Source organism: Amblyomma maculatum, chromosome 11 (assembly GCF_055883805.1).
Source record: "Amblyomma maculatum isolate TAMU_Amacu chromosome 11, ASM5588380v1, whole genome shotgun sequence".
Lineage (NCBI taxonomy): Eukaryota > Metazoa > Arthropoda > Arachnida > Ixodida > Ixodidae > Amblyomma > Amblyomma maculatum.
In genome coordinates, this window is record NC_139354.1 from 92,853,855 (window position 1) to 92,868,049 (window position 14,195).

General features: G+C 46.9%; 1 pseudogene; it reads left to right on the forward strand.

Moving 5' to 3' along the window:
• LOC146174399 (uncharacterized) lies at positions 1-12,150 on the forward strand (annotated as a pseudogene).
• Positions 12,151-14,195: the final 2,045 nt, after the last annotated feature.

Consider the following 14,195-nt stretch of genomic DNA (forward strand, 5'->3'; position numbering starts at 1 on the left):
ATGCCTAAGAGGTGGAGGAGACGGAAGGGCAACAGGAAGCTCAAACTGAAGATTGCCCAGGTCACCGCTGAGGCAGAGCAGTATGCGCAAGAGCTCTCTAGACAAAACGAGGGACAATTGTGCGACTCACCAAAAGGAACACTAGGGACGGCCAAGACTTGGGCGTTTCTGAGGAATCTCATCGACCCGGCCAAGTCTAAGGCCGAAACCAGCAAGACGCTTAACCGAATCGGCCACAAGTACCTGGGAGACGATGAAGATTTGCTAGACAAGATTCGAAAACGGTACGTGGGGGAGATAAACATCCCCGGCTGCACAGAAGTGTATCGGGGAATTGAAAATGAGAACCTCGACCGTCCAATCACGAAGGATGAGGTGTACGCGGCGTCAAGAATGGCTGTCAAGAACATGGCGGCAGGAGCAGACAAGATCGGCAACGCCATTATAAGGAATCTAGGGGCGGAACAAATTGCAAGCATCACAAAATTTTTGAATTATCATTGGGAGGCGGAGACTGTGCCGGAGGAGTGGCGGCACGCAGAAATCATCACCATCCCAAAGCCAGGCAAGACGCCATGTCTGGATAATCTGCCGCCTATCTCACGGACCTCATGTCTAGGGAAACTGTATGAAAGTATGGTTATGATCAGACTTCAAAACTGTTTAGAAGATGACGATCGCCTGCCACACACAATGTTTGGTTTCCGACCAAAGCTATTGACGCAAGACATCCTTCTTCTCCTCAGAGAAGAGGTTCTTAGCAACGTGCCAAAATAGGGAGAGCATGTGATTATGGCTCTCGACCTCAAGGGGCGTTCGAAAATGCCAGTCATGAAGCCATACTATCGGGTCTGAGTAATCTATATTGCGGGCGAAAGATTCATAGTTACGTCAAGGCCTTCCTTACGGATAGGACCGCTGCTATAGGGATCGGCGACTTGCGATCGGACAAGATCAAGATGCCTAACAAGGGTACGCCTCAAGGATCTGTAATTTCGCCCCTTCTCTTCAACATCGCTATGGTTGGTTTGGCGGAGAAGTTGAATACCATAGACGGCATTCGGTACGCAATATACACCGATGACGTAACGATTTGGATGACGGAGGGCTCGGTAGGTCTCAAGGAGGAGAGGCTACAAGCAGCCGCGGACTGTGTCGACAGCTACGCGATGGCTAGGGGACTTTCGTGTTCGCCCGAAAAATCTGAAATTCTCAGAGTATATAGGCCCCCATACGACAGTAAAGTTAACCTCACCGTTATGCTAGCCTGGGCTCGCATACCAGAAGTGCACGCGCTGAGAGTGTTGGGAATGTGGATTCAATCCAATCAGAGGTCGGACCACACGATCAGATTGCTATCTGGATCTTCGGCCCAGATAACAAGAATGATTAGACGAGTGATCTATAGAAGAAAGGGGATGAAGGAGGAAGACACGCTCAAGTTAGTGTGGGCGCTTGTGGTAAGCAGAGCCACGTACAGTCTTCCCTATAAACACCAGAGCCAGACGGAGAAAGAGTAAGTGGAATCGATCCTCAGGAAGGCGTACAAGACAGCGCTGGGGCTGCCAATAAGAACGGCAAACGCGAATTTAATGGCCCTTGGCTTAAAAAACACATACGAAGAGCACAGGGAAGCGAAGCTTGTCTCTCAGAAGATGAGGCTACAACGCACTACGGCGGGACGAGCTCTCCTTCGAAGACTAGGTTATCATGATCACATGCTAGATATTGAACGGACGCTAGACATATCGGACGTGATCCGGTTTACGTTTGTAGTAGCGGCAATTCCCAAGAACATGCATCTTGTCGTTCATCAGGGTAGGCGTAGGGCCAGGACGGAAGCCCTAGCCAAGACCTATCGGAACAAAAACACCGTCTATATAGACGCGGCGATGTATTCTAACGAAAGAGATGCGGTGGTGACGGTTGTATATTTCCAGCTAAAGGAGAAAATGAGCGCCTCGCTACAGAACTGCACCGTGTCTGGCACCGAGGAGGCCGCTATTGCTCTAGCGGTCGCAGAGGACAATTGGTCCGGGCGTTCGCTGGTAGTAATGACCGATTCGCAAACCTCTTGCCGAGGATTCACCAACGACAGGATTGGCAAAAAGGGAGCCGCCATCTTGAAGGCCGACGGGATGAGCGACACAAAACAATTCGTACTTTGGGCTCCGGGGAACGGCGACATTCCCGGGAACATCCAGGCCGATCTCATAGCTCGAGGTTATGCAAACCGAGGGAGGTAAGAGGCCGAAGAGACCGGGGCAGTGACTCGTACCTACGCAGACATTTTGGCGCACTACCGGGGGACCAGAAAACGGTATCCTCCGTCCCACAAGTTGTTAAACAGGGAGCAGTCAGTGTCTTGGAGGCAGCTACAAAGAAATTCTTATCTATGACTGTCTTTATACAGCAAGATACATCCGACCGTATACAGGGGCACGTGTCCCTGGTGCGGAGAGAAACCGACAATTTATCACATCACATGGGCCTGCCAGAAAATAGATGCAGTACCGATCATTTACAACGCCACGCCGGAGCAGTGGGAGGCTGCGCTGTCCAGTTCGAAGTCGAAACACCAGCTTTGGCTGATTGAATGGACCAGCAGGGCAGCAAAGGCCGCGGGAGTCCTGGACTGAGGACCCAACCACGGAAGCTCTAGATTATTTTTATCATTTTTGCTTTATATAAAGTTTTTTCTCTTACTCTCTCTCTTTCTATCAAAAGCCACTTATGCGGAATCACTTTCAGTAAAGGGAGGTTAATGACATCTACAGATACGACTGCTGGGTTAAAACACTTGCGTCGGCGTAAACAGATACAAATAGACCCGCTGAACCATTTTCGTGAAGAAAATATGAAAATATTTTCCATGCTAAGCTGCGCGCCTAAATGTGCTACAGGTTGTCGCAGTTTGCATCACACAGCACAGTCTGAAACTTTTACTCTTTAGAAAGCCTACTATTAGGGAATGCTAAATTTCTCGTCCTTGTTTTTAAGTCTCAATAAGCCTCACTCTGGAAAGCACATAACTATACCAACACCAATTGAGTGCGGCAAAAAAGGTTGGACATAGAAACTTTGTGAGCCCTTTTAAGGGCGTTTATATAATTTGGGACGATGACAGACCAACGACAAAGCCTACCTAATAAAACGTGAGTAGCCTATTTCTTTTTTCTTCAGTGCTGTGCACTAAAGCCGGAACATGAAACCAAAGGAGCCTCTTGTTTCGATCAACTTCTACTGTTGGCAATGAAAAGGGTGGCCGGACACTCCAAAGCCCCGAACCCCGGAGTCACACATAACTCATCACCCCGTCATCATCCCTACACAACCTGCGACAGTCCTCCTCCGGGCAAGTTGAGTCTGGGAATGAGTTTTGGGGTCGAAGTGAGGCCCGTACCCGAAGAAAGGGCCGTCGCGCAATGTTACCACAAGAGTGGGCTAGATCAAGGTCGAACAAAGCCTGTCGCGGCATCACGGCAGTTAGCCAGCAACGCGTTGATGTCATGAGCGCACAGAGGGCCTCACAGACGACTGCCAATTATTGCAGACTGCCGGCATCAAAGCTCCAAGAACGTCTGTTCACCGATGATGTGACGTTTCCGCCGCAGGTAGCCATAGTTTGAGAAAAAATCTGATATATTGTAGAATAAACATTCTGTCCTGCCTATAAAACTATGTGCAGCGCGTTTGCAACGGAACGCTTAGTTGGATCTATCAATTTTTAGAGGGAAGTCTTCGTACAAGCTATGCAGCGCTAGTGTTGGTGCCAGCTGCATCAATATCCTAATGTTCAGAGCGCGCCACAAAACGACGCCTATCCCATCGGCGTTAGAGCAATTTTCGTAGCCGGATGCGTAGAGATTTAGAGAACAAGAGTATTTCGTCAGAGGCAATTGTAACCTCGCGTTCCCCATGTTTTCGCCTCGCTGCCGCCGCCTAAAATACTTTCGTACTTCAGCCTTAATCTTGTCTTATTCAGCGCCGTCTCAATCCGAATTGGAGTTCAAATAATAGCCAATGATACTATAAATTCCCTTAACAATTTACTGATCCTCTAGAAGCTTCGGGGTAAGGCGCCCAATCCCCTTCACGTGAGTCACCACCGTTGTTAGCGAAGGGAAGGATAACACACCTGTGATCATCCATCGCGGAGGGAAAGACCACATGAACTACATGCTGGAGGCCAGGATCAAAGAGACGTAGAAGCGGTCAACCTTGCTCGGAAGCCACTTCATAGTCGAAGTAATCTCTGACTGTTCCTACCAAGGCACCTTCCAGGCGTAGCCCAAATCTATCTTTCATCCGACACTATAAATGCCAGCGCCCCCCTGTCTGTAGCGCTCCTTGGACGGAGTATCTCTTTCAGAAAGGCGTGAGCCCTGTAATGGATAGAGTTGAAGGCATCAGGCTGTAGCAGATCTAAGTAAGGCTGACGTCACTCGCTATAACCTAATCTGCGCATGACCCAATACGTCAACACATTGTATATATACGCCTTCTTATCGGGAATAAAAGTTGTTCATCATCCGAGGTGGGGCCGTGCACATGGTGGCCGCGGCGCCCATTCACTATGTCCGCCCCGTCGACGCTGCTGCCGGCCCCGAAACCATTGGACGCCTCGGAAGACGCATGAACTGCATGGAAAACATGGAAAAGTGAGTTCATGCTATTTTTCACGGCTACCCAGTTAAGGAAACAGCCTAACGAAGTGCAAGCAGCAACGTTACTTGTAACAATCGGAGAAGACGGAAGGAAAGCTTATCGCACTTTCAAATTCGACAACGAAGAGGACAAGAACAGCGTCGACATTTTGCTTAAAAAGGTTGAGGAATTCTACAAACCATCGACGAATTTTACATTTCATGAGTTCCACTTCGGATCGAGAGACCAAAAGCAAGGGGAACCTTTTAACGACTGGCTGACAGACCTAAGGCTGCTAGCAAAGATCTGCGAGTTCGGAGACTTGGAAGACCGCTTGCTCCGCAGCCGCATTATCCTGGGAGTGCAGGACAAGTGTTTACAGCAAAAGCTTGTAGCCGAAAACGCGTCGTATGAGAAGACAGTCGCAATATGCCGAGCCCACGAGCAAGGAAAGGTACAATTTAAGGAAATCAGCGAAGGCATTGAAACAGCAGGCGACGCAGTAGTCCATGCAGTCGGCCCGCCAAAGCAACCTTGTAATCGTTGTGGTTATTTCACTCATCGTGGGGTAACATGCCCAGCCGTAGGGAAGTGTTGTGTTGTGTTGGGTTTAATGGCGCATAAGCAGCTCAGGCTATCATGCGCCAAGCACAAGGTTGTAAACGGCGTACACTATTTATTCTACAGTTTCCGTAAAACATTTGCTTCCTTTAAAAAGCTAAAAACACATGATAGATCGACAAGTCCGCTTTCACCTAAAATCAAAGCTGGATGGAAAGGAATGTGTTCATCATAAAATCGAGTAAAATACATTTCCTTAGCATTTCAAATCTTGTGCATGAAAGTAAAACGTGGTTTATGGTGAGTTGCTGTCCGCATTCTTCACACAAAGGTTTGTTTTCTTTTCTCAACAAAAAATTGTGCGTCATATGCGTGTGGCCAATGCGGAGACGGCATAAAATCACTTCTATAAAACGTTCTTGATTGCGACATGATTTCCATTCCCCTAAAGTGGGCTTCACCAACTGCAGTTTATTATTTACCTCCTTACTCCATGATGACTGCCATTCGTCCTTTAGCTTGTTGTGCACCAGCATCATACAGTCTCTGTATGGCATGTCTATGTTCTTTATTCGTTTTCCATGGGCCTGGGCAGCGCAAAAGTCTGCTCTCTCATTGCCTCCAATGCCGACATGACTCGGGACCCAACAAAACGTTATTTTATGTCCTCGAGCAGAGGCTGTTGATATGCTGTGTATGATTTCTCCGAGTAGTGGTACAACTGCATTTTTGTGGTGAAGGGCTGTGAGAACACTTAAGTAGTCTGTGTATATAATACTGTTTGTAATGTTCTCGTTTACTATTTTGCTTACAGCCACTGCCAGAGCATAACATTCAGCTGTAAAAATACTTGCACACTGAGGTAATCTCACAGTTTTTTTCCCATTTTCCATGCACTATTGCACTTCCTACGTGTTTTGTTGTCTTGGATCCATCCGTGTAAAATTGTGTGCAATTGTCATACTTTCCTTTAAGAGCTAGAAATTCTTGCAGGATGTGTTCAGGTGGTGTTTTATGTTTAGAAAACTGAGTTAGTGTGAAATCGCACACAACAGGAAGGCTGTACCATGGTGGCAGTGAATTTTGCCTTGATGCAATATTGGGGAGGGCGTTTAGTATTCCTAATTCTTTGCATTTATCCTCAAATCGAAGTAACAAGGGTTTGATTGACTGAGGCCTATTTTTGGACAATATTCTGGAGGCACATTTAGTGACAATGGGGTAGCATATATGTTTTGGTAGGGAGCGTATTTTCAGGATATATGAAAATGTGAGCATGGTCCTTCTAAGTTCTAGGGATGGTTCGTTGGTGTCTACATAAAGGCTTGCGATAGGTGATGTCCTATAAGCACCAGTAGAAAGACGCAAGCCTGAATTATGTACAGGGTCCAAGCGCTTCAAATATGAAGGTCTTGCTGATCCGTATACAATGCAGCCATAGTCTAGGCAAGAGCGAATGACTGTGCGGTAGATGTGTAAAAGGCACGTCCGGTCAGACCCCCAGTGTTTGCGTGAGAGGACTTTGAGTATATTCAGAGATTTGGAAGCTTTCTTTTTCAGGACGTTTATGTGAGGAAGAAAAGAGAGCTTCCTATCAAATGTTAAACCTAGAAATTTGTGTTCGTGTTTTACTGGTAGTGTGATTTCATTTAGGTAGATGGTGGGGTCAGTGTGCAGTCCTCGTCTAAGAGAAAAGAGAACAGCCACAGACTTTTGCGTGGAAAACTTGAAACCATTTTTATCTGCCCATGATGCCAGCTTATTTACAGTTAGCTGAATCTGCCTCTCACATGTAGTTACGTTTGATGATGTGCACGCAATTTGCAAATCGTCTACGTAAACTGAATACATAATGGATTTCGGTATTACTTTAGCTATAGAGTTCATTTTTACTATGAAAAGCGTGGTACTTAAAATGCACCCTTGGGGCACTCCAGTTTCTTGTGTGAAGTTTTTAGAAAGTACGGAACCAAGACGTACTTGGAAGGATCGATTATGTAGAAAGTCAGCTAGACATTTTAGCATCCTGCCGCGAATTCCAAGCTCTCCCAAATCTCGCAGGATCCCAAACCTCCATGTAGTGTCGTAGGCTTTTTCAAGGTCAAAAAAGACGGCAAGGCAGTGTTGCTTATGTAGAAACGCTTCTCGAACTGTATTTTCGAGGCGGACAAGGTGGTCAGTAGTGGAACATGTTTTCCTGAAGCCACACTGGTGAGTGTCAAGCAGTTTTTGGGATTCGATGACAAACATCAATCTTATATTTAGAATACTTTCAAAGCACTTTGCAAGACAGCTCGTCAGGGCTATTGGCCTGTAACTACCTGGAGAATTTGGAGACTTTCCAGGCTTCAAAAGTGGCACTACAATGGCCTTCTTCCAGGACTCAGGAATTTTTCCGGATATCCAGATTTTGTTAAAAAGTTTTAACAATGCTTCTACAGAGGTTTCTGATAAATGGGCTAACATTTCGTAGTGCACATCATCAGGTCCTGGTGCAGTGTGTTTGCCAGCTGACAGTACTCTATGTATTTCTTCTAGTGTAATTAAAGCATTAAAAGGTTCATTCATGCTACCAGTCATTGGGAGTTTTTGTTTTTCAACTGTTGATTTATACTTTAAAAAAGATTGTGTATACTGCGTAGAGCTTGAAACTGCAGCAAAATATTCTCCCAATATGTCTGCTTGTTCTTCTATACTGGTTTGTGCACCAGAGGTTGTGAAAAATGGAACTGTGAAGGGGGAGTACTTTCCATCTAGTTTATGTACTTTTTCCCACATGTCCTTGGATGTAACTGAGCTGTTGATAGAAGATACATACCTCTGCCATGATTGCTTTTCAGCTGTGCGGCGGATATACCGAGCTTTAGATTTTGCCTTCTTGAAATTTATCAGGTTTTCATGTGTTGGGTAGCGGCGTAAAATTCCTCATGCTTTATTTTGTTCCTTTTTTGCTTTTCTACATTCTTGCGTATACCATGCTTTACAATTTTGTCGCACCACACCGGAAGTCCGTGGAATGGCTAGGTAAGCGGCGGCAATAATACGTGCTGTGAAAGTTTCATTTAATTTATCCACATCAGAACTGTCCGAAAAGATTTCTTCTAGGGCAGCTTCCTCGCGGAAGAGCGCCCAGTCGGCCAAATTTAGCTTCCAGCGCCGTGGTTTTGTTAGGGTGATTGATGGTGATGATGCTAGGCTGATAATGACTGGAAGATGATCGCTTCCATAGGGGTTGTCAAGGACGTCCCATTTAAAATCGGTAAAAACACTTGGTGAACAAAAAGACAAATCTAGGCAGCTGAATTTGCCAGTGCTTGGAGAGCAGTATGCGTGTTTCCCCGTATTAAACAAACAGACATTGTTGCACAGAATAAAACTTTCTAAAACCTGACCTCTGACGTCGGTTTGTCTGCTTCCCCAAAAATAGGAGTGAGCATTAAAATCCCCAACTAAAAGATATGGCTCTGGTAGTTGTATTAAAATAGTTTCTAAGTCATGAAGTGTAACGGTTAGATGAGGGTCAATGTAAATGGAGCATATTGTTATGGCTTTAAAATGGAGCACTGTGACTGCAACTGCTTCGTATGTGGTTTTAAGGTCGATTTTTCGGGTTGGAAAACCACCTTGGACCACAATAGCAGTGCCGCCTGAGAGTCTGCTTGGGTTCTGTCGATCGCAACGAAAGACTTGATGCTTTTTAAGGATGTTTTTATTCTGTGGTCCAAGGTTTGTCTCCTGGAGACACAATGCGACTGGGGAAAAAGAACCTAATATATCTGTTATGTCAGTGTAATTGTTTACAAGTCCACGACAGTTCCAGTGAACTAAAAATGCCATAGTAAAATATTAGTTGAGGATGGTTTAAAAACTTAGGCAGTTGGGTCCTTTGGACCTGTTATTGGGACTTTGTCCCTTCGTTTTCGCTCGAGAGAGCTTTGCCGCCGCTGACGCGGCGGCGAGGAGGGAGATGTGTCCATCACATCCTCAGATGTGTTGGACGTTCGTGCAGAAGGCACGGGTGCACTTGTTTTAGGCCTTGCTCCTTGGGACAAGGCCTTCGGGCCCGCTGACCTGGGGGTCAGCGCAGCCTGTTTTGGGGGTAGTGGGGCAGCACAGCCGTAGGGAAGGTCTGCACAAAGTGCTCTGGGCGTAATCACTTCGCCCAAGCATGCAAAGCATCTGCGCCCAGTCATAACACAGGTTCGAAAAAAGAACTGCGCGAACTGCAAGGCGCAGATGACTGCGATGTCAATTTACAAACTTTGACCGTCGGCGCTGTAGCCTCATACCATTGGAGCGTGACAGTTGACATTAAAGGAAGCCCATTCACAAGCAAGCTGGACACAGGAGCGAACTGCTGTGTAATCTCGAGTAAGGATGTCTGCAAGCTGCCGAACAAGCCTCGCCAAGAATGTCGCGTAAAGTTAACTGCGTCTTTCGGCCACAAAACTGTGGCCAAAAAAAATCATTCCGCTGCACTTGCGCGCTAACAACAAAGTTCACAAAGAGACGTTTTTCGTGGTTGACCAAAATGTGCCCGTGACTCTCAGTGGCTCAGTAGCTGAACGCCTTGGGTTTATTTGTCGCGTAGAAACTGTTCATGTCGACCAGTTGTACCCAGCAGCGCAATCGTTTGCAGATGATTTCAATGGACTGGGACAGTTAAAAGGCTTTGAGTACACGATGAAGTCAAGGAAAAAGTCAAGGAAGAGCTACAGCGCGTGGAAGGACAAGGCGTCATATTCAAGGTAAATGAGCCTACAGAATGGTCCAGTCACATTGTCACTGTAGTTAAGAAAAAGTACGCATCTGCCTAGATCCACAGCACTCAACGAAGCTTTGCTACGGGATCATTACCCCATGCCGACTCTTGAAGATGTAGTGTCTAAGCTTGCCGGAGCCAAGTTCTTTACAACTCTAGACGCGGCATCAGGATTTTGGCAAATAAAACTAGCTCACGCAAGCTCCAAGCTCTGCATAATGAGCACACCTTGCGAACGCTATCGCTTTCTGCGCATGCCTTTTGGAATTGCCTGAGCCCCGGAAGTGTTTCAAGCAGCAATGCATCGCGTGCTAGAAGGTTTGCCAAATGTCTCAGTAGTAATGGATGACATCCTCTTATGGGGAAAGACTAAAGAAGAAGACGACTACCACTTGCAGAATCTTTTTAACACGCTGTCGCGAACATAACCTGAAACGGAACTTGAAGAAATGTTCATTTTTCCAGCCCGAGGTACGCTACCTGGGACACGTGCTCACTGCAGAAGGCCTGCTAGCTGACCCACAATACGTACAAGATATTTTGAAAATGCCAGCACCAAAGAACAGTAAGGAACTGCAAGTTTTTCTGGGCACGATAAACTTTGTGCACCGTTTCATCCCTAACATGTCTGTGGTGACCGCCCCTCTTCGATCTTTGCTACGCAAAGAAATCGCATGGGTATGGACAGAAAAGCAGCAAGAAAGCTTCGAAAAGTTACGCGAGGCTCTGATAACCGCTCCGATTCTCTGCTATTTAGACCCCAAGAAAGGAGTTTTTGTCAGTTGATGCAAGTCAGTTCAGAGTAGGCGCCGTTCTGATACAGGATGCGCACCCCGTTGCGTTTTCATCGCGGTCGCTCACAGATGCTCAGCAAAGATATGCTCAGATAGAAGAGGAAACCCTCGCGATAGTGCACGGCTGCACGAAATTTCATGGCTATATATTTGGACAGCATGCAGTAACAGTGGAGACAGATCATCGTCCATTAAAGGCCATTTTCAATAAACCACTGCACCAGTGCCCGCTACGCTTGCAACGCATGCGGCTGACGTTGCAATGTTATCCCATCATTGGTATGCATACACCCGGCAAAGAACTGTTCCTCGCAGATGCTTTATCTCGCTTTCCCAGTAAGGCATACATGGAAGAACGCTAGGAATTTCATGTCAACGTTCTTGATTGCGTTTCAGCCTCGAATCACTGCCTGAAAGACCTGCTTGCAGCAACCAGTGGCGACAGCAACCTGACAAAGCTGCGCGAATACGCCGAGGCAGCGTGGCCTCTTCACAAGCACGAAGTCCCGAGCAACTTCGGACCTACTGGGGGTACCGAGACGAGATACACGACCAGGATGGCCTCGTATTTCGCAGCAACAAGGTAATTATACCAGAGTCAAAAAGATACGAAATGATCCGCCTCCTTCACGCGGCGCACGCTGGCGCGAATAAAATGAAGACGAGGGCTAGGAACGTGATGTACTGGCCGAACATGGCGAGCGACATTGAGCAGTTGTGTAAAGGGTGCAAGGTGTGTATGAAGAATCAGCCGCGAAACGCCACAATGCCCCTATTAATTCACGGTGTCCCAACCTTACCCTGACAAGTTGTTGGTATTGACTTGTTCTTTTACGAAGGTCGTGAATTTGCCGTCATTGTGGACTTTTACTCATTTTTTTTTTCGAGATTCGGGAACTTCGAACCACCACAGCAACCTCGCTGAAAACCTGGTGTTCTCAAATCTTTTCTGTCCATGGCTTGCCTTTGAAGCTGTGCAGTGATAATGGGCCGCCCTTTAACAGCCGGGAATTTAGGGACTTCCTGAACATCCTAGGTATCTCCCACGTCACGTTAAGCCCCTACCACCCGCGGTCTAACGGCATGACAGGAAGAGCGGTGCAGGAAGCAAAGAAGCTTCTAAAAAATTGCTCCTTTAAAATGCCTGCATTTCAAATGGCTTTGCTTGAATAGCGCAATACTCCGCGTGATGATGTGCTACAGTCCCCTGTGCAGAGGCTGATGGGACGCCAAACTTGGACACTTCTCCCGGTGCCTACAAGCCACTTGGAACCACAGACAATACCCAGCAACGTGGTTTGCAGCCAGCTTCGTGAGATACGCCAACGCCAAAGGAATTACTACAACCTCGGCAGCAGGTACCTGCCACCTGCGACACCAGGATAGCAGGTCACCGTGTATGACACACTCCAGCGGAGCTGGTCTCCAGCTGTATTTCTCAGGCCAGCTAACGAACCTCGCTCAGCGATCGTCAAAACTGAGGCCGGCATGGAAATTTGACGCACACGAGAAGATCTATGACTGATAGCACCGCAACATGAAACAAGTCCCGCCCCTCAAGAAGGCCCTCGCACAGAGCCCGCCAAAGAGCTACGCCGAAGCACAAGGCAACGACGCCAACCATGTCGGTACGCTCTGCCCGAGCGACGCTAAACCTTGTTTTTTTTCGTAAAAAGGAAGATGTAGCAGATCTGAGTAAGGCTGACGTCAGTCGCTCTAACCTAATCTGCGCACGACACAATACGTCAGCACACTGTATATATACGCCTTCTTATCGGGAATAAAAGTTGTTCATCACCTGACGCGGGGCCGTGCGCACGGGCAAAACTATATTGAATAGACCTATTAACTGAGAGTCCAGGGGCTTAAAAACGCAGCCCTGTTCACGAACTTTATTCGGTGCGTAGACTTTAACAACATTAACGCGAGAATAAAGATAATCAGACAGTACAAGCCATCAGCATCCCTAGATCCAACAGTGGAAATGCTGCATTACAATAATGCTACCCTATGAGAGGCCGCCGCCTTATCGCTCTACAAGGGTAGTCCTGTCGATGTTCATGATCTGGTTGAGACGATTGATGTAAATGTCTTGCAAGACCAAAATATCTTTTTTTTTTTTTTTGAGCATGTACGTTGAACAATTTCAGCCTGTTCCGGACTTCGTGACCTTCAATTGGGGTTGAAGGTGCCTACTGTAAGCGACGCAATTATGAAATAAGAAGGCTACCTGAAGAGCTAAAATAAGCAAGCTGTGCGAAAGGCGGAACCATTCCGAGCAAAAACCCTCAGTAAAGTTAACCTTTACTGCAATCAGCGTCTCTCACCGACCTATCCTTCGCCAGTTCTCTTGCAAGAAATACATCGTGTAGTAATAGTGCGCTTGTGCAGGCGAAGGCGCAAGGTATAGCTACTGGGGAGACACCGTCGAAACGAGCACTAGGAATCGAGAAGACGCATGCTCAGAGAAACCACATTGAACTGATCGAATGGGGCGAGACGTTATCTGGAGAAAGCGGTCATATCCAGCAGGCGTTTCATGAATATTATCGAACGCTGTTTACAAAGCAAGACGTGGAAGTAAACGCATTCAAAGGAAACTTTCTGGGCGCTTTACCGCGATTAGATGATGAGCAGAAAGATAGGCTGGAGCTGTCAATAACCGCGTCGGAGGTCGAGCTTGCCATAGAAAAATTGAACCCGGGAAAATCTCCAGTCCCGACGGGTTAAGCACGGCGTTCTACAAAGCATACAAACATGTAATAGTGGCGGTACTGACAGCCGTGTACAATGAGTCCTACAAAGTAAATGCACTTCCCCCGTCTTATGGCAAATCCCACATAGTGTTGATTCCTAAATACAATGAAGCAGATAAGTTACAACAGGTTACAGCATATCGCCCTATCGCACTCCCGAATGTAGACTACACAGTTTTTATGAAAATTCTAGCCCGTAGACTACAGTCAGTAATTCAACAGTTAGTTGGACCACACCAGACCTGTGGGATCAAGGGTCGATCCATTGTTTCCAATGTGCATAAAGTGAGGACTGTGCTTGAGTGCTGTGATCACACAAACAGTTGTGTAGCCATCCTTCAGTTGGATCTGGAGAAAGCATTTGATTGTGTCTGACATGAAATCCTGTTCTGCATACTCGACCATGTGAATGTAGAGTCCGTCATTCGCGAGGGAGTGGCCATGGCGTACCGAAGCTGCACAATAAGATTGATTGTAAATAAAAGTTTGGGGGCCCCCATAAACGTGCAGCGATCGGTGCGCCAGGGTTGTCCCCTCAGCCCACTGCTATTCTGCATTTACATCGAAACACTGTGTTTAAATATCATAGAAAACGACAAGACTCGTGGCCTCCAATTGCAAGCTGCAGAGGTTAAGCTGCTGGCATATGCGGACGATGTGGCTGTATTCGCAGTG